The sequence below is a fragment of the Plecotus auritus genome, assembly GCF_963455305.1.
Source record: "Plecotus auritus genome assembly, chromosome: 1".
Classification (NCBI taxonomy): domain Eukaryota; kingdom Metazoa; phylum Chordata; class Mammalia; order Chiroptera; family Vespertilionidae; genus Plecotus; species Plecotus auritus.
This window is the reverse complement of record NC_137770.1, coordinates 194,911,303-194,931,483: the sequence shown is the minus strand read 5'-3', so window position 1 is coordinate 194,931,483 and position 20,181 is coordinate 194,911,303.

Sequence of the window (20,181 nt, the reverse complement as noted above, 5' to 3'; positions counted from 1 at the left end):
CAATTTCTCCCTTTTCAGGTTGAAGAAACGAAGGCTGGACGATTATATAAATCTCGTAGGGTCAAAAGACAAAGCTGAGAGTCAAATTGCATTTTTGCCCCATGTTTTCCAAGGTTTAGTTTAGTTTAGTTTAGTTTAGTTTATGTTCATCCTTGAAACTCTGCTATATACAGTATTACGTCATTCAAAACCTAAACTTTCCTTCTCTATTGAGACAGCCATGGAGAATGTATGAATTCATGTGCTAGTGTGATAGATGCACCAAGCACTGAGGGATAAAAAGAGCCTGAATATGGATTCCATATATTGAATCTGACCTGCCTTTGTCACCTATACATCTAGAGGGGCCCACTGATCTTTTGGTGTATTGAATTTCTTTTACTTGTTAATTCTTTGAAGAATAACACAAAATTCTTTCGGTAGTTACATCTAGAGTTATGCCTAGATGTGCTTTGCTATCAGGAATTAAAATCACCTATTTATTTTTACTTTTTTTTTTTTTTTTTTTTTACATCAAAGAACCTGAAAACAAATTGCAGGACCCAATTGTCACAAAATCCAGGACCCAAACCAACCTTTGAGATATCTTAGTCTCATAATAATTTGACCTGATCATTGCTTAGGAGTAACTGAGGATATATCCCTTTTTCTAAGCTGTCAAAATTCAGTTGATACATCACAGATCCCTAAAGCTATGTAGGGAACTCTTCCCTTAATTCCACCCGCTTTAATTCTAAGCATCTGTAATAGTCACGGCTGGGTTCAGTTAGAGTTCTGCTTGCCATGAGTGTTGAGATCATGCCCTAAGTAATTACAGTGAGCGTGCAATGAAAATATGTGGTGAGTATAATGTCAGGAAATCATGCAAATTTTATTATTGGCAGTGAAGTGGTGGCTGGTGGAGAACTTGCCAGCATTTGCAACTTGAAGCCTCTAATTACCCTGATTTACTTGTAGTCCCATTCATAACCTGCTGCTGTGCTGTTCCTGACAGCACTTTTGCATTTTATAAGAAAGGAATAATGCCACGTAAATAATTTAGAAACAATAAATCATTTAGAGTGGCTTTAAACCAAAACATAATGCAGTAGCTGGCTGAGTACTTGCTACGCTTGACAGGTAGCTGGCATGCAGAATTCATCTATGCATCATAAGTATTTACTTCTAAAATTCACCAATCCTAAACAGGCAGACTGAAGCAAAAGTGAGACTGAAATCTCCTCCATTCTGAATAGTCCATTTCACCTTTTTGAGGAGAAATGGGAAGTAGAGGAATTAAGTCCTACATAGGCTTGCTCTACTTGAAACACAGATTTGCTGAGTTATGCTAGGTAAGTGACTAATTAAGAATGATTCTCCACGCAGAGCTGGCTGAGTGTTGGAGTATATAAACAAGCCTGTGGCGGCACCCCACCCCCACCCACGCAAGGGCTGGAGGGGAAAGACTGGAAAGGTTGGGGAGCAGGATGAGCAAATGAGCGGATCTGTAACCAGTTCCCACCTATTCTCTGGGGAAGGACGAGGCTCTCTCTCTCTGGGGTCATTTCTATTCACAAAGACAAAGCAGATAATGAAAAGCAAAAACCCATAGAGAAAAGCTTCTACTTAAGCAAAAAGGTAGGACTACTTCCATTATGCCGGAGGGAGAGCTGGATCTGCCAGCTGTCTTTGGACAATTGGGTTCCTACTGGGTGCCAAGCATGTCATTATCTCTTTTAATCCTCACAGTTCTCTGAGGTAGGTATGATTATCCCCTTTCACAGATAAGGACAAAACCTGAGTTAGATTAAGTAATTTGCCTGAGATCACCAGCTAGGAAGTGACTATCAGAATTATGTAGGAATTTGTCTGACTCAGGCAGCTCTTACCTTCTATCCCTTGCTTTGTCCACCCCCCCACCCCGCCCGCCATCTCTTCCCACAAACCTGATTCCTTTCCTAACTCCACCTATAAATTCATTAATATTTTCACTCTGTTTGCGAGGCAGTCCTGTGAACATTCAGAATAGAGGACTCCCTGGGGTGAGATTCTGAAAGCACCCTTCTCCAGAAGGCATCCTCTAGCATATATGGCCTGAGCACCCACCATAGAGTCATAGTGTTACAGAAAACCAGAGAAGAACCAAGCAATACTTAGAGAGATGGAGTTACATTTATTACGCGCGGGTCCAGAGGAAAATGTCTCTCAAATTCTGGGCCCCAACATGGAGGAATTTTCCCTATTTATATGTTTTTACCTTCTTTGTCTCCCAAATATGGGGTGTTTCCAGCCCCTTTTGCAAGTTCTTAAAGAGCCCCTATGTGCTGGGGCCTTGAGACCTCAACCAAAGGCCTGGCCTGGTGCCAGCACTGATAATTTCGTCCGGGGAAGGTTTAATGTCCTCTCTGAAGTGGGAGTAGTCTTATTTTCCTTATTATTTAAGCAAGCAAGCATTTACAGAAGCAAAATAGCAGGGTTAAAATTTCAAACAGCAATTTTTATATAAGATGGATGCTTCAATAAGGCTTATATGCAGCTTGCTTGAAGTAAGTGACAGTTTCATTTCTTCTCTATGCATTGCTCCTGCCACCTCCCACCTCGGGGCCATTCTCTCCCCAAAGTTACCAGCTACCTTGGTTCCTGTCTAGGTATTTCTTGTTCAGAGGAGACCCCACCAGACCTGGTAAAACTTCATTTTTTTTTTCCTTTTAAAATACCAACATTCTAAAATTTATTTCCTTAGACCAATGGTTCTCAAACGTTAGTCTGCATGAGAATCACTTGGGGACTTGCTAAAACACAGATTGCTGTCTTATGAATGAACAATGTGTACTGCTCATAGTAGGGTCTCTATACATGTCAGCTCCTTTTTCACTCTAAATGTTAAATGCTCCTCATGTCTTCCTGATTTAAGTGTATGCTGGCGTTCCCCAGACTTTAGGTATCAGTTTCCATTTCGTAGCAGCATGTTCCTTGAATTAAGTTGTACTGTGTGTGAAGAAGCAAAATGTAACACACTTGTGTCCTCTCATGTTTACATGGCAAAGACCTTGTAGAATAATCACAATTGGGCTGCATCTATGGGAAAACATCATGGCTTTAGAAAATTACTCTGTTCAAGTGTATTTGAAATGTTTCAAGGAAAAGAGGGTTGTTCTTTAAAAACTGAAAGCCGATGGTAGAGTCCAGCTGGTAATATCAGTTAAACTTGCAGGCATCCTCAAACTATGGCCCGCGGGCCACATGCGGCCCGCCGAGGACATTTATCTGGCCCGCCGGGGTGCCGCTGCCTGTCCTGCTTAGCAGCCGACTCTTCCCGGGCCCGCAGTGCGCATAGGAATTTGTTCATAGTTTTTTTTTTAAACTATAGCCCGGCCCTCCAATGGTCTGAGGGACAGTGAACTGGCCCCCTGTTTAAAAAGTTTGAGGACCCCTGAAAGGCTTACTAAAGCTACTGAGAGGGAAACCCATTTACAGGAGTTCAGGCACTGATCAAAGGGAGACTCGGGAGAGTTTTGTCAAAGAATCTTACCTTCACTGGGAAAGATCATTATGGAAGAAGGGTCATTGAGGTGGGCTTTTACCAAATGCTCAGAATAGTGGTTCTCAAAGCGTGGTCCTTGGACTGGCAGCGCCAGCATCACCTGGAAATGTTCTGGTCTTATTGCAGACCCACTGAATCAGAAACCCTGGGTGGGGGGAGGAGGGTAGAAATCTGTTTTAGCAAGACTTTTGGAGATTCTGACGAATAGGGAACTTTGAGAACACTGTCCTAGAGCAATTTTCCTAAAGAAAGGAACAAAAGGGATAGAAAGAACATTGACCTAAGATTTTAGCTGTGACTCTGGTCTGTCATTCCCACTGCAGTCTTTCATAAGGACAAATAAACTCTCAGTGGGGCAGGAGGAAGCTCCAGATACTTCTCAACCCTGGCTGCTCAAGAGAATTGCTTAGAAGGCACTTTTTTTAAATCCTCACCTCATCAAGGATATGTTTTTCATTGATGAGAGAGAGAGAGAGAGAGAGAGAGAGAGAGAGGAGAGAGAGAGAGAAAGAGGAGAGAGAAACATTGATCAGTTGCTTCCCACACAACACCCTGACTTGGGATCGAACCCATGGCAACCTGGGTATGTGCTCAGACCAGGAAACAAACCTGCAACCCTCTGGTGCACGAAATGATGCTCTAGCCAGGGCTGGGAGGCACTTTTAAAAATGCCATTCCAAGGTTTTTTACTACCAAAACCCCCCACCTTGGGCTACCTCCTAAGGATTCTTATTTCATTGTCCTGAGGTGGGGTCCCCAGTTTCCATAATTTTAATGGTTCCTGAGATGACTCTAATATGACGTGGGTAGAGACCCACTATTGTAGAGACTTGAAGTTTGAACAATGCAAAACTTAAAATGTCATGAGAGAAAGTTAGTGATAGTTCCTTAAAGCACAATTTAATTAAGTACTGGATGGCAGCTACCAGTTTGCTGAGTTACCAGAGCTCCTGTCACAATTCAGAGACTGTCTAGATTGCAATGCCACTGGCTTTGCTCCTACTTTGACACGTTAGCAGCCTTTACAGGACTGTGGGATTCATGCACAAGTAGAGTTATACACTCCTGGTTTTTTGTTAGTCCTCACCCAGGGATATTTTTCCCATTGATATTTTTAGAGAGAGTGGAAGGGAGGGGGAAGAGACAAAGAGAGAGAAACATTGATATGAGAGAGACTCATTGATTGGTTGCCTCCCACACACACCCTGACAGGGGTCAGGGACTGAGTCTGCAACCTAGGTATGTGTGCTTGACCAGAATCAAATCCTAGACCCTTCAGTCTGAGGGCTGACACTCTAACCACGGGGACAAACGGGCTCGGATGAGTTGTACACTCTTAAACCAAGTCCCCTGCCTTTTTCTGCAAACATCCTCTGTGGGAGGGGAGAGCAGTAAGGCTCATGGCAAGAGCTTGGTCTCAGAGAGAGCACATCTGCATGGGAGCACCTGCCTTGCCCCCAACAATCTCTGTAATGAGGTCTCATAGTTTAAATGCTCTGTACCTGTTTCTTCATCTGTGTTATTCAACATGCTTTGTCCTAGCCCTAAAATAAAAGCTTTACTCACAGTTTCTTCTCCTTTAAAATATATTTTATTGAAGGGAGAGGGATAGAGAGTTAGAAACATCGATGAGAGAGAAACATCAATCAGCTGCCTCCTGCACACTCTCTACTGGGGATGTGCCCACAACCAAGGTAATGCCCTTGACTGGAATCGAACCTGGGACCCTTGAGTCTTCAGGCTGACGCTCTATCCACTGAGCCAAACCGGTAAGGGCACCCACAGTTTCTTTTATTTCATGAAAAGTGGACATTTGTACATTTACATATTAAGAGACAACATAGTCTGATGCCTCAGAGATCTCAATCCTTGAGTCTTATTCCTTTGGCTTTCTTATTTATTGAAGTTAAGTTTTCACTTTTTAATAAAAAATAAAAGATGGATGCTCTAAGGGAAACACAGATATTGCCAGAATTATATTCAAACTATGAATTGAGAGTGTCCAGTTTACCTCTTCTGACTGTAAAAAGCTGGAAAAGAGGAAGCTTCCCTGACTTCCTTTTAGACTGCTGCTAGTGCCACTTCCATTGGATTTCATGATTCTTTTTTATTATGAAGCCAACTTAAAAGCTCAGACTGAGAAGGGTTTAGCTACAGTACATTCCTTTCCTCTCATAAATGTTGCTCCTGAAAGCATGCGATTCTGAGAGGTACCATATGAAGAATATCACTCAATTATTACGGTCCATTCATCATGCTTGGTTTCAACTGCTGGGTTTGGAAACCAGACAAGGATCAGATTCTAAATGGAGTACTTAGGAAGGAGACTGATACAACCACTCTGTTTATTGCTTTTATACTCTATCCTTCTTACATTTTAAAGTTGTAAATATCCCTCTTGCTGTAGCATAAAATATCTTTCTTTGTTTCCATTTTTCTCTCTCCCTCTGACCTTCCCTCTTTCCCTTTTACTCTAACATATCTCCAAATACTATTAAATCACAAAAGCTCAGTTGCAAATTTCGTGTAAACTTTTTTTGTTGTTGTGGCACAAGTCAATGGATAAATGCCAATTTTCATTCGCATGTTTTTAATAAGCCTCGATACACATATATGTGTATGGATACATATCTGTTGTGAAGTATTTCAACATATTAAGAGTTTGACAAGTAGAACCACTTTGATGTTATAATTTGTAGGTAACTATGAGACGTAGGGAATAAGAGACTTCTCACAATCTATTTCATGCCCATTGATAATCATACCTTCTGTTGTCCTCACTTCTATCACATCTGGATGTAAAAAAAAAAAATTCAGGTGAGAGAAATTTCAAAAAAAAAATAAATAAAAAGACTGGATCAATAGGTAGATAGATGAGAAATATTTAAATATTTTAGCAACCCATCTCCTCCTAAAGTCCCCATACTTAAAAAAAATCAACCCTATTAATAAAAATTTAAATTTTATAGGTTTATAAGTTGCATAAAAGTACAATTGTACCTCCAATAAATGATCAATATGTAGTAAAACATAGTAAAACAGTTTATATTGACTAAGAGTATATTCAATGGGACATTTTTCTTGTATTATTTAGCTTTTTAATCTACCTATCATCTTCCCCTATCTTTCATCAGGTATGGGATGTAGTTTTGTTCACTGAATACTTTTTGAGCTCCTAGTATTTCCTAGGTCCTATGCTAACATCTTTAGGTGATACATAGGTGAAATGGGCTTGTCATATCTCATCTAGTGTTTGCCTAGTGCCTCTGAAATGGACATACTCTAGACACAATAGCAGCTATTGAATTAATGTGGATGTCTGGTTCCATGTGGGCTGTGGTTTGTTATTTGCTAGTCCCCCATCCAGAAAGTACTACCTTTCTGGAAGTAAAAGAGGTAATAAATAGAATGCTAAGGAGGAAAAGTTGCAAAATTTTACTTACATATATACATACTATATACAGTATATATGTGCATATAGCATACTATATATAGCTTTATATCTGTTTTATATGTAGTTGGTGCTTCAAATCTGTGGTTTCCGCATCTGCAAATTCAGCCAACCACAGATCATAAATATTCAGGGGGGAAAAGTTATGTTGTTGCTGAAGTGCCCTTTGCAGTTAGGTCTACTTCAATAATACAGTACAATATAACAACTATTTGCATAATGTTTACATTGTATTAGGTATTATAAGTAATTTAGAGATGATTTAAAATATATGTGTGCAGATTATATGCAAACACTCTGACATTTTGAGGACTTGGTTATCCTCAGGGTTCCCTATGAATTCCCTATGAATTCCAAGGGGGTGACTGTATATAAATATACTAGGGGCTCAGTGCATGAATTTGTGCACCTTGACAGGAACTGTGGGCCTCAAGGCTGTGGTGGGCACAGGGGTGGGTCTCGGCCCATCCTCCGCGCCCCTGCCTGGCCCCTCCCACCACAGCTCCCCCCCCCCCCCCCGTCCCCTCTCTGCTGGCAGCCCCGCTCCCACTGCTGCGGCTCCCACAACAGTGTGGAGCGATTGGGGCCGGAGCCGGTAGCAGGTGTGAGCAGTGGCTCTGGCACTAGCTGTGGGTGTGAGCGGTGCTGGCACTGGCAGCAGATGTGAGTGCCGAGTGGGACCACGGTGTGTGGGAGCAAAGAATTTTCAGTAACCACCAGAGGCTCGCCCCGATGACAGCGACTGGCACCCTGCCATCACCTGCTCCACCATCCCGCCATGCCCATGCCCGCCATGTTATGCACATGCCCCCTGGTGGTCAGTGCATGTCATAGCAACCAGTTGTTTGGTTGTTCGGTTGTTCCACAGTTCAGTCTATTTGCATATCAGGGTTTTATATATATAGATAGATATGCTTTACATATAGTATATGTAGTATATATATATATTTTAAAATTTAAAGTGTTTTATTAATGTCTATGATAGAGAGTATCAATGCCTAGGTTATAAATGAGGAAATTATAGTCTATTGTAATTAGCTCTCAATTATAATTAAAATAAATATGAGTATAAGACATAAATTACTAGTTAAGATCTTCAGATAAGTAGGCTAAGAACAGTAATAGTATTCAAAGTCAATTTGAGAACTTATTATGTGCCAATTATTGTGCTAAATTTTTCTATATGCATCTTCTCATTTCATCCTTTAAAATACCTCATAAGCTTTATTTTAGTTTACCAATAAAAGAATAGGCTTACGAGAAATTTTGTGACTTACCCAATATGATATAGCCACAAAAGGGTAGATCCAAGATGAAAATTCCGAACATTCTGGTTAACAACTAAAGCTTTGGAGTCAATTCTAGATTGACTTTCCTACCTCTTCACTAATATGGATGCTCCATTGTTTCACTGAGATTAAAATCAACAGCATTCAAATACAGTTCATGGGAGCATGTTTTGATAGGTCACTTGTATGTAAGCATTCTTGTGGGTTTGCTTTATTATGATTTAATGATAATTTGGGCTATCAACTCTGCCAAATTTTAGTATGCATTCAATAACTATTTTTATAACATTTAAAGCTTGGTCTTAAAAAATGTGTGAGTGGGTAATTGTTAAAAACATGAAATACAACTAGCCAGACTAGAGGACTAACTTCTTAAACCTTCCCTGTGATTATATGTATTTTCTTTATCAAAGCACATAATACAAGATATCTCAGAACTGAGATGAAGTTATATCACAGATTAATCTATTTCCTTCTGATGAGGGGTTTTAATCTCACACTACATGCAGCATTTCTGTCTCTCTTTCTCTATGTGTCTCTCTCCTAACTTTCAGATAAAACTTCTTAAAGGAAATATTTTCTGGGAGAAACTTCATTGCTGGCCACCCTCCTTTTAATATACCTTGGTTCTGGAGGCCACATCGTGGGGTCATGGAGTTGCCTCTGAACTCAGTCCCCTCTTTGGTAACACACTAACGTATCAGCTGAGTTACTTAATGAGTGCCTTAGAAACATAATTCTAATGAAGACAGCCATAGGTGGATGATAGATGGATTTTGGACAGAGACAGAGAGACATGTTGAAGCCTCACAGTGTTCCCAGGATCAGTTATATAATTCTTGACTAATTCTTATTGCCTTGCTATCAGTCTTGTGCCAGATGCTGGTAGTTTTCCAATCCACTGTGTTGCAAAGTGATTGCAAGGGCAGTTCTATCTGTGGAGGGGAGAAGTAGCCACAAGTGGCAGGTATGTACATTATGTGATGGAGACACATGTATTAAACATTTAATTGGACTTTTGTGGACAGACATTCTCTTTGCCTTATTTCTATTACTACACACTTACTACACAGTGAGTGACATTGCTACTCTGTACTTGAAATTAATGTGTAAAATCATTTTATAAAGAAATTTGTCTTAGTTTTGTTAAGTCACAGATGATTGACTGTGTGATTAATTTAGGTTATGCAACCCTTTAAGAGTAAAATGATAGTAACAACTTTATTTTTGCAGAAAGGTAGCAGTTTTATTCTGGGGAAGTAAACTGGTCAGAGGAAACAATTGTCCAAGCAATTTATACTAAAGAACAGAAAACAAAAAGAGGAGAAAAGTTTTATCTGAGATAATCAAGTATTAGTGAAAAGTGGATTTTGACAAAACTGAGAAATACAAATAATTGTCTAAGTTCTCACTACTGGACATAATACTGTTTCACTTAAAACTAAAATGTAAATTATTATTTGAAAAGCATTACTAAGAAGTAAAACTATCTTTATTTAGATGACATGATCTTACATATAGAAAATACTAAGAAAATTTCACTAAAATTATTAAGATTAATAAATAAATATAGTCAGGTTGTGGCATACAAGATTGATATATAATATGACAACTATATATTACTTCTATATATAAAAGTATATATTATATACTCTTGCAATGAGTGATCCAACAATGAAATTAAAAAAAAATTTTATTCAGAATAACATCCTATATAATAAAGAGGTAATATGCAAATTGACCATCACTACAACACACAAGATGGCCGCCCCATGTGGTCAAAGATGGCTGCCCCCATGTGGACACAAGATGGCCACCACAAGATGGCCAGCAGGGGAGGGCAGTTAGGGGTGACCAGGCTGGCAAGTGAGGGCAGTTAAGGGCGACCAGGCTGGCAAGGGAGGGCAGTTAGGGGTGACCAGGCCTGCAGGGGAGGGCAGTTGGGGGGGACCAGGCCTGCAGGGGAGGGCAGTTAGGGGTGACCAGGCTGGCAAGTGAGGGCAGTTAAGGGCGACCAGGCTGGCAAGGGAGGGCAGTTAGGGGTGACCAGGCTAGCAGGGGAGGGCAGTTGGGGGGGACCAGGCCTGCAGGGGAGGGCAGTTAGGGGTGACCAGGCTGGCAAGTGAGGGCAGTTAGGGGTGACCGGGTTATCAAGGGAGGGCAGTTGGGGGGTACCAGGCCTTCAGGGGTGGGGAGTTAGAGGTGACCAGGCTAGCAGGGAGGGCAGTTAGGAGCAATCGGGCCAGCAGGGGAGCAGTTAGGCATCAATCAGGCCGGCAGGGGAGTGGTTAGGGTGTGATCAGGCAGGCAGGCAGGCGAGCAGTTGGAAGCCAGCAGTCCTGGATTGTGAGAGGGCAGTCGGACATCCACTGAGGGGTCCCAGATTGGAGAGGGTGAAGGCTGGACTGAGGGACACCTCCCCCTGATGCACGAATTTCGTGCACCAGGCCTCTAGTAAAAAATAATAAATTGTTTGGGAATAAACTTAACAAAGTAAGTTTAAAACTAATACTCTGAAAACTACAAAACATTGTTGAAAGAAACTAATGACCTAAGTAAATAGAAAGACATCCTGTTCATGGATTGGAAAATTTAATTTTGTAAAGATGGCAATATTTCCCAAACTGATCTATAGGTTTAACAAAATCTCTATCAGAATCCCAGCTTGCTTCTTTGCCATGCTGATCCTAAATGCCTATAGAAACTCAAAGTACCCCAAACAGCCAAAGCAATTTGGAAAAAGAACTCACATTTCCTAATTTTAAAACTTCACAAATCAACAGAAATCAAGACAGCATGTCTGCCCTAAGGATAGACATACAGTATTTATCAATAGAATAGAATTGAAAGGCCAGTAATAAATTCACATATTCATGGTTGACCAATTTTCTTTTTTTTCCCCAAATAATTGTATATTAAGCTATTATGAGGAGACATACATTTTATAGCAGCTACCTTACTTCTGATTTTCAGTAAGGGTGCAAGAACACTCAATGATGAAAGAAGAGTCTTTTTGACAAATGGCACTATGTCAACTGGATTTCCACCTTGACAAGAATAAAGTTGGCCTACTGCCCCATATGGCATGTGAACATTAACTTGAAATGTATTTAAGGCAAATACAAAAATTAAAACTCAATAAAGGAAATATAGGGATAAATCTTTATGACCCTGGCTTTGGCAATGTTTGCTTAGATACACACTGAAACTTTGAGCAACAAGAGAAAAAAAATAGATTAAATGGACTTTATCATAATTAAAAACTGTTGTGCTTCAAAAGATACTATGAAAAGAGTGAAAAGACAATTCTCAGAATGGGAGCAATAATTTTCAAATCACATATCTGATAAGGGGATCATATCAAGGATAAAGGAAGGACTCAATACTAAAAAGAAAAATAATATAGTTTAAAAAATAGGCAAAGGGTATAAATAGACACTTCCCCAAAGAAGACATATAAATGGTCAATAGGCACATGAGAAGTCATATTATTAGCCATCAGGGAAATGCAAATCAAAACCACAATGAGATATCACTTGAAATCACTAGGGTGGCTGTATCAAAAAGTCAGATAATAAGTGTTGGTGAGGATGTGAAGAAACTAGAATCCTCATACACTGCTGGTGGCAATGTAAAATGGTGCAGCCACTTTGGAAAGCAGTGTGGCAGTTCCCTAAAGTTAAACATGGGTTTACAATGTTTAAACCCCTAGACTCAACAATTCCACTCCTAGGTATATGCAGTCAGGATAAATGAAAACATATACATAAAAAGACATGTACACCAATTTTCATAGCAACATTATTCATAATAGCCAAAGGGTCAAAACAGTCTAAATATATATCAACTAATAAATGGATAAACAAAATGTATTATATCCATATCGTGAAATGTTATTTAGCCCAAAATAGGTATGAAATACTGATATATGCTACGACAGATGAACCATAACATGTTATGCTAAGAGAAATAAGTCAGTCACAAAATAGCACATATTATGAGATTTATATAAAATACTCAGAATAAATAAATCTACAGAAACAGACAATAAATTAGTGGTTGTCTAGCATTGGGGATGGGAGTCTGGTGGTTGGGAAGTGGTAGCTAAAGGGCACAGGGTTTCTTTTGGGAGTGATAAAATGTTCTAAAACTGATTATGTCAATTGGTTGCACAATGTGAATATACCATTTTTACATTACATTAAACCACTTTTACATTCAAACACTTTAAATTAGTGAACCCTATTTGTATGTGAATTATATTTCAATAAAGCTAGTACTAAGAAAGTATTGTTTCTGAAGCAACAATCATACACTTATAATATTAAGCATCCAGCCTTTCAGCATGAGTTTTCCAGTTATACTGGTGAAAAATAAGGAAACACTTTAGACTGTTTTCTAAACAGAACTTTGTTTGGTCTGGATGAATAAACATTGAATATACTTCCCAATACAGATTCATTTAAACTTTGGGTTGTCACTTATTAGCATTGTGAAGTTAATGGTTGAAAAGGTCAAGGGATATGAAATAGGAGAACAAATTCTTTAGACTTTTTTTCTTTTCTAAACAGGTGCATCCTATCCAGAGAAACAGTTGGTGTAAACCTTATATCTATTTTTTTTGTTGATATCTCAGTACAAAACACTATTTTCAGAAAGTATGATCTTGGCAATGAATTCTACATTTACATCCTATCATTCTTGCCCAGCTATGAAAATAATCTTAGGGTCGGGCACCAGAATCCTGAAGAGCTGGTGCAAGAGCCAGTTCTGTTTGCCTCTTGTCTCTCTTTGGCCTCTGAGCCTTTCTTCTTAATAAATCTGAAAAAAATGTATTAGTCACAGTGGTTTTGGATTCTGCTTTCCTAAAGCTCTGTTCTAAGTGAGCTGTCTCACTTGTGAACTAAAATTTCCCTGCTCTTTGCCATCTTTCACCCTGTGCTTTTCCAGATCTAAAATGTCAAAGTATCAAGCAGATGGAATTACATTTGGAACATTGGTTTGGTGGGGGAATGACTCCATGCTTTTAGCAGATCTGTAGTTGTATTATTTTAAAAAACAATGGACTGTTAATAAAAGACTCACTGAATCTAGTTCTATGTCTCAAGAAACTAATGTATTTAGATAAAATATTTTATACTATGAAATAAAATCAGAATAGGTCATTTGCTGAGGTACCTAGGAAGTTATTGTAGGTCAGATTCTTGTTGAATTCTTTAGGGAAAAAAGGGTTTTAAGTACACTGGAATAGACATCAGTACTGTCTGTGTATATCTGTGCTAAAGCAGCTAAAACATTTCTAAAGCCATCTGAGCAGAAAATTAGAATGGCTTCCTTTTTGCCAGAGTCTTATGCCCATGGAGCATAAGGCAAGAACATTTTGTTATAGCCCTTGAAAGAACCAGCACTATGTTCCCTTAAAGAAGTGTACAAAGACGCATTTCTGTATCTGGAAGTGCATTTTGCTGTTGTGCGTGTTTTTTTGTTTTTTTTTTTGTGTGTGTGTGTGGGTGTGAATGTGTGCTTTTTTTTGTTTGCTTTTCCCTCTCCCTTTACATATTAGATTTTGGACATATATGACTATGATTATGTTTTTTAAAATATATTTTATTAATTTTTTACAGAGAGTTAGAAACATCGATGAGAGAGAAACATCAATCAGCTGCCTCCTGCACACTCCCAACTGGGGATGTGCCCACAACCAAGGTACATGCCCTTGACTGGAATCGAACCTGGGACCCTTCAGTTCACAGGCCGACACTCTATTTACTGAGCCAAACTGGTTAGGGCCGGTTATGTTTTTAAAAATATATTCTTATTGATTTCAGAGAGGAAGGGAGAGGGAGAGAGAGATAGAAATATCAATGATGGGAGAGAATCATTGATCAGCTGTCTCCTGCACGCCCCCCACTGGGGCATGTGCCCTGATGGGGAATCAAACCGTGATGTGACCTCCTGGTTCATAGGTTGGCCCTCAACCATCGAGCCACACCAGCCGGACTTGATTATGTCTTAATGCCTGGATGAATATGGGTAGGGAAAATGTGAGGACGAGTACTGAAGAAACAGTAGACCAGGAATCAGAAGTCCTTCTGGCTTCTCACACTGGCTCTGTCACTCTTTCTGACTTTGGGTCATTCAACAAATATTTATAAGCACGTACCATACAAGGTACTATCTAGATTTCCAAACCTGAATTTCAGTTTTCTCATCTGTAAAATGAAATATGATCTTTAAGCTGTAAACTCAACTATTCTCCCATGATCCAGAGATCAGAAGTTAACACATTTGATCTTTCTTCAAAGAAATCAAAATTTTTACCCATATTTTCACACTTAATAAAACTGATTCTCACTGAGATTTCCTTATTTTTCTACATGGTGTTGATAAAGTCTCATGTATCCTGAATTGAAAGTCACTTTAAATGAAAATTGTGTGTGTATACTGCACTACAATAGGTTACAAATGGAAATGTGATACTGGACAAGTTAAGGTGTAGTGTCATAATTCTAAAATGACTGGAAATTCCTTCTAATTTGAATAGTGAGATGATAAGATATTTTATCAGAAAGAACGTATGCACCCCTACGTTCATAGTTTGCTAAGATCTGGAACTAGCCCAAGTGCCCATCAGTAGAAGAGAGGATAAAAAAGCTGTGGTACATTTGTACCATGGCATACTATGCAGGAATAATAAAGAAGGATCTCTTATCTTTTGAACAGCATGGATAGACATGAAGAGTATTATGCTAAATGAAATAAGCCAGTCAGAGAAAGACAATATCACATGATCTCACTCATATGTGGAATTTAATGAACAAAATAGATCTAGAGACATAGAAGCATAGAACAGACTTCCAATCTCAGAGGGAAGGCAGGAGAGGGTGGGTGGGTGGGAAGAGATCAACCAAAGAACTTGTATGCATGTCCATAACCCATGGACACAGACAATAGTGTGGTGAAGGCCTGGGAGTAGGTTAGAAGAGGTCAATGGGGGGAAAATGGGGACATATTTAATACTTTCAACAATAAAGATTTAATTAAAAACACACAGAAATATTTTGTCATTCTTGAGAGACTGTTTGATTTTAGTCCACTTGCTCTTTTATTTTTTTCTCCTTTTCAAGAAAAAACAGCAACAAAACAACGAAATGTGCATGAGGAATGATGTGGTTGTAGCCCAGTAAGGTTGGCAAATGTTCTTAGTCACATCATGAAAATGGATCATTTTATGAACTGCTCTGGTGCTTCAGCCCTGCTCACTGTCAGTCTGCTTCCTCGTGGTGGGTAGGGAAGAAGAGGCTGAAGCCTGGCCCCATAATTTTAAGTGTACCCTCCTGACCCTTCCCACTTGAGGAGTTAAGTGGTCAATAGAACACGTCGACCTGGACCAGGTCCTTCCCTTTTAGACTAGGCTTTGGGTACCTGGGATTCCAGAATTCCCTGTTAACAAAGCCTCCGCACTGCAGGTGTATGGCCTTGGCCTGAGTGGTGGTCAGTCCAGATTGATCCTTTGGGCTGGGTGTCCACATGGCTGTGTATATAGGGTGAGAGGAGAAGGAAGAGTGGGCTCTAGGCCATGCAAATATCGAGGGTGGGCCTGGGAGTAGATATGAACTCTTCTTTAGAAGACATCTGTGTGTATCTTTCCACGGTTCTCTCTTCTGCAAGAAGCACACGTTTTCAGAACAATTGAACTGTAACCCTGGGCAAGATGGTAAAGTTGGTTAAGATCTCCCTTTGTTTGCCTCTGCTCCCCCTTTATGCATCCCTCAGGCATGTTGGTGATTTCTTCCCAACACCCCAATCACACCATATTCCCATGTTTATCCCTGGCTGCTCTTAATCTCCGATCACAACAGGTTACCTCACCTGGACTAAGTTCTCTCCTTTGATTCACCTTCTCTCCCTACCCCAAATCAACATGGCTAAGTTGTCACATGTTCCAGGAAGTGCTGTCTTCTATAACTAGCTTAAATAATCAATTAAATATATCTTTGATGATCTAGTTACTAATTAATGTGTTCTTTTCCCCAGGAAACAAAAGGCTTAGTCTCGTTAAAGTCTACCACTGCTCAGAAGGCATATATAACAAACCCCCTCCCCCTCCACAGTTAGCAAAAACTCAGAACATCCTAAGTTTTAGGAAGTAGAAGCGCCTGTGAGGATCAGTCTGGATACTGTTTCCTGTGTCCTCTTGGATTTTTATCATTTTTGTTGCAGTTTCCATCACTCCTGTTACCATCATCCCTGGGCCAGTTTCCTCTTCTTTGCACACCAATCTCTTGTCCTTATTGATGAGGCAATCCCCCTCCCCTTTTTTTAAAAAAAAAATACTTTCCCCCCTTTTAAATACTAAGTAGAATAAAAGGGAATAAATTGATTATAAGAAACAAAAATCTTGCTTACCAAGCACCATCTGCTCTGCTATAACACAATTGTTGAAATCTTAAAAAAACTTGAGTTCTCAATAATAATGTAGGAAAAACAATGATTTCAATGGGAAAAGGTAGAAGTGGGGGCTAGGAGGGTTCAGATTCAAAACAACACCCTTATTTTAAGGTGCAACACTAATGATCCTGGAATTTCAGGTAGGCTGCCAGGGAAGTTTTTGGCTGGCATGTCTGATGCCCTTCAAACCACACCATTTTATGGCCTTCATCAGGGAGTAAAGCTGTTCCTGCAGGGCACCACAGGCAGACACAGAAGTAGCCGGTGGATCGCGTTCAGGCGGGGGAGACGCAGGCAAGAGCGCCACCCACAGGAGGTTGGGCTAAAAATGCATTACTCAGAGGAAGATGAACACAATAGATCCAGAACATAGAAACGTGGAACAGACTAACCAATCTCAGGGGGAAGGCGGGGTGAGGGATGTGGGGAGAGATTAACCAAAGAATTTATATGCATATATCATAACCCATGGCCACAGACAATAGTGTGGTGAAGGTGGAGGGGTGGCGGGGCCGCCATGGAGGGGTCAATGGGGAAAAAAAGGACATCTGTAATACTTTCAACAATAAAGACACTTTTTTAAAAAATTCATCTCCAGGTCAGAGCAATGGCCAAGGTCATAACTGGGAAGGAAGAGTAAAATAATAGGGCACAAAAGCAAAGTTAGATTGTAAATGGAAGAATGACAAACCCTCATCAGTAATGGAAAAGTCCGATGGCTGGAACATGGTGTAGAGGTTCAAGGCAATAGGTTCTGGACCAAGAAACTGAACAGTGATTGGAAGCCAGCTGTCATCTGATTTCCTGGGTGCAGACCTCATGAACTGAAGAGCTCATGACTTAAAATGAAGAGCAGAGAAGATGGTTTCGGTTTCATGTAGCTCATTTCTCTCAATTAACCTCACTGATTAACTGTGACTTGAAGGAAGTTGTAATTTATCATAGTCTCTCAATAGAGTAAGATGCAAAGAAGTTATAGCATTTGATTATGGTTTCTAATTAAATAAACATAATTGGACCTTGATTTTTCTAAAACCTAAATTAGCACTATGTCTATTAAATGTTGGCTTCTCAGGAAAATTGTCTTAAGTACTTTTTCTTAACCTTTCAGAAGGTTTAATTACTTTTTTTGTTAGTATTTAAAGACCTACATAAAAATTACATTTGCCTAAAAAAAGCTATTAATTAAGATTGATTAACATGTGGGGGAACAAATTAGTCATGTAATCATGTATATTATAATGGTCAATAAATTTTCATAAAAATAATATAATTTTTCACTCTTGAATAATTATTCAGGCCAAACTTCCAGAAACCAGTATGAGTTTTAATTTTATATTTAATTTACTTAGCATATTTTTAGTCTGTTTTAGATTAAAGATCAGATTTTCACTGTGTATTAATAATTATTCAAAAATTTTGGGTGGTTTAAATTAATTAGAATGATTGCCAATAGTCACATTGCTCTTGATAGCTGCCATTGCAGTAATGCTTCAAGGCAAACACTAGATTTTTAATCCAAGTAAGGAACAGTTTGCTTAAACTACATTTTTTTAAAAATAGGAATTTACTGTATGCTACATGTACATATGCTCTTTCTGGAATATGCAATATACTGGGAAACATTATGAAAGAACACGGAGTAAAAAACTGTCTGCTCTCCAGATTGCTTATTCTGAAAGGTTCTCAGTGTACTTTGCATTCAATTTTTATCAGCAGCCCTTTATAAAACCCCTCAAAATCCAATAATTGACTCATAAACTAATAGTAAACGGAAAGGGGAAAATTAGAAGCATGGTGCATTGTACATGGTATCATAAACAGGACTAAATGCATTATTGATGCATTTGGTGATTGGTAAGCATTTGTGAGAGCCACATTTTACAGACTCGCTCACAGCCATTCCCGTCCCCTCGCAGCCTTCACCTCCTGTGCCTCGGTGTTTTATATTGCAAATCAGAGACACCAGCACTGATGTTAGTGACTGAGAATAGCAATAAGTTGGAAAAAAAATAGATGGACGTGGGCTAGCACTTATAGATTGGAATATTCATATGACAGTAGATATTCTGAATGGACAGGAAAAATAAGTTTTCAGAGAAAGGTAAAAAGAATCTGAACAATAAACATGCTAATGAGGTCCTGATAGAAAATGTGATAACTGGGGATTCTTTTGTTGTTGTTGTTGTTAATCCTCACCAGAGAGTATTTTTTCTATTGATTTTCAGGGAGAGTGGAAGCCTGGCCAGGCAACAAAGCTGCAACCCAGGTACATGCCTCTAATGGGGAATTGAACCTGAGACTCTTTGGTGTGTGAGCCGGCCTATGCTCTACCACTGAGCCATACTGGCCAAGGCCAACAAGTATGTTCATTAAAATAAGTTTACATTTAAATTCTCATTGCCGAGACACAGTGGTTGCCACAAATATCCACTCTTAGTTATTGAAATAAATATTTTTGTGCTCCTTTGGCTAATATTAATCACATAATTTTGGAAAATGTAACAGTGTCCATTTATAAAAACTTTTGACTTTTCTTCATAAATACATTCCAAGATATTAATTTATTCTAAGCACAATGGTGGCCATCCATTCATGTGTGATGTTTTCTGAGAGTGTTGGGCCACTCAGGGAAGTGGTGTTCTAGGGTAGAGCCTGATTTCCATGTAGGCAAAGAGGTTGAGGGAATTTTCAGTGAAACTGTAAGAAAAACAGTATAGAGCCCTGGCAGAGCCCACGTTTTCCTCTGTCCAAGAGAGATGGTTGTGGCAATTAGATCCATCCTCTATGCCATAGCACAGTAATAGCTTTCAACCTTTAGCAGCTGCCGACACCTGCCAACCCCACTCCTGGGAGCAGTTCCATCTCATACTTGTCTTTCTTCTGGGTCCTTCCTTTTATACTGTCAGATAAAGGAGGAGAAAATGAATGAGTTACAACACATGAACACAGGTGTCTCCATGACAGAGAAGCTGTGGAACCAGAACTTCAGCAATTTAGAAGAACTGAGATGGTGTGGAAGTCCAGTGATCTCATCACAAGAAACACCTTCAATAAATTCAGTGTCATCATTATTACAAAGCGCAAAAGAGCTCTCCTTGGCTGATGATTAGGCAATAGTCCTCCCCTGCAGCCCACAGAAACTTAAGGAATTGGGCAACATCAGACACAAATCTCTTATCTTACTCCAGTGTGCATATGTTTTTCTTTCTTACGATATGGTAATGTATTATTAATCCATTTTAATGGAGCCTCAAGTTCTTACTCAGAGTACTTAGCATCTTATTAGCAAAATAACCAAGGCATTCCCCTTCCTATCATGTCAACAATACCAAAAGGATGCTTGCTACTTACTTCCCCAGATATCATGGTATATTGCTGAATATTTGAAAATAAAAAAGTGCAGAGTTTTGAAATTCTTTTATATACCTCCACCAGGTAAGTACAGTACCAAAGCCTATTTATTT